Below are 1,866 nucleotides of genomic sequence, written 5' to 3' on the forward strand. Positions count from 1 at the left end.
TGAATATTTTCCATCTGTGGTTGGTTGAACCTAGCTGATGTGAAACCCACAGATATGGAGGACTAACTGCATAGTTTATATTTATCTATTAAATCAATAACTATGTTGTAGAGTTTTACCCCACATTTCTCCCAATTTTGTCCTCAAAATTCTTAAAATAGAATTTTGTATGGTTGTGTTTTTACCCAATTATCTACTATAATCAATATAATCTCTGGAATATTATTAATCAGGGAAGGCTTAACTGATAATTTAATATAGACAATTTACAAATAGCAAATTAATAAATATTAATTCATACTGGAAAATGAGTTACTTTGTTGATCTTTTATGTAAAGATCTAGAACTAGATTGTTTCACAGTTTCTTTTCTTAGAGAGTAAACATTATCATTGGTCCACTGAATTATATCCAAAGTTATAGTAATGTTTTAGTGACCTCAATATATAGTCATGAGATTATTAGAGCTTTGAAAATTGGGAAGCATAGGATTCTATAATCTTTTTAGATAGTTAAATGGGAGCAAGAAGGAGACAGATGTTGCGAGAACGAGGAGGAAGGAGAGAAAATGGCGTCAACGGATTACAGTACCTATAGCCAAGCTGCAGTGCAGCAGGGCTACAGGGCTTATGCTGCCCAGCCCACTCAAGGATATGCACAGACCACCCAGGCATATGGGCAACAAAGCTATGGAACCTATGGACAGCCCACTGATGTCAGCTATACCCAGGCTCAGACCACTGCAACCCATGGGCTATGCAACTTCTTATGGACAGCCTCACACTGGTTATACTACTCCGACAGCTCCCCAGGCATACAGCCGGCCTGTCCAGGGGTGTGGCACTGGTGCTTATGATACCACCACTGCTACAGTCACCACCACCCAGGCCTCCATGCTGCTTAGTCTGCATATGGCACTCAGACTGCTTACCCAGCCTATGGGCAGCAGCCAGCAGCCATTACACTTATAAGACCATAGGATGGTAACAAACCCATTGAGACTAGTCAACCTCAATCTAGCATGGGGTTAACAACCGGCCTAAGATATGGACAGAGTAACTACAGTTATCCCCAGGTACCTGGGAGCTACCCCATGCAGCCAGTCACTGCACTTCCAACCTACCCTCCTACCAGCTATGATCAGAGCAGTTACTCTCAGCAGAACACCTATGGGCAACCGAGCAGCTATGGACAGCAGAGTAGCTATGGTCAACAAAGCAGCTATAGGCAGCAGCCTCCCACTAGTTACCTACCCCAAACTGGATTCTACAGCCAGGCTTCTACACTGGAGGAGACTTCTGCGTCAAGTTTTGAATGACTGATGAGTAAGTGCTCACCAGGTGAGGAGGAGCTCAGGGAACAGCTGGTATAAAGGCTTAGAGGTATATGGGAGTGGGGATGAGTATGGGGAGCAGCAAATTGCCTGGGGTGCAGGAAGGAAATGGTGAGAGATGAGAGTAAAATAAAAGTTGCTAGAATTGTGAAGGGGCTGTCTTTGTTGTAGATAGTGAACTAGGTGAATTTGGATTATTGTACATGTGTTGCTGAATATTCTTGGTGATAGTTTTCTCCCCTTGTTGAAGTTGAAGCTGATAATGATTGAAAAGATTTAGTTTGTTAAACTTAGCTAATAACTTTTTAAATTAAAAAAAAATTTTTTCAGAACAATTAGAACTTTTTTTTTTTTTTTTTTTTTAAGGAGCAGGATCTCACTCTGTTGCCCAGGCTGGAGTGCAGTGGCATGATCATAGCTCGGTTGCAGGCTGTAACTCCTTGGCTTAAGCAAGTCTCCTGCCTTTGCCTCCTGAGTAGCTAGGACTACAGACAGGTGCCACCACACATGACTAATTTAAAAAAAAATAGTAGA

At 41.9% G+C, this 1,866-nt stretch overlaps 1 pseudogene; it reads left to right on the plus strand.

Moving 5' to 3' along the window:
* Positions 1 to 551: 551 nt before the first annotated feature.
* On the plus strand, positions 552 to 1,317 carry LOC129012322 (RNA-binding protein EWS-like; annotated as a pseudogene).
* Positions 1,318 to 1,866: the final 549 nt, after the last annotated feature.

Source organism: Pongo pygmaeus, chromosome 15, assembly GCF_028885625.2.
Source record: "Pongo pygmaeus isolate AG05252 chromosome 15, NHGRI_mPonPyg2-v2.0_pri, whole genome shotgun sequence".
NCBI classification, from domain to species: domain Eukaryota; kingdom Metazoa; phylum Chordata; class Mammalia; order Primates; family Hominidae; genus Pongo; species Pongo pygmaeus.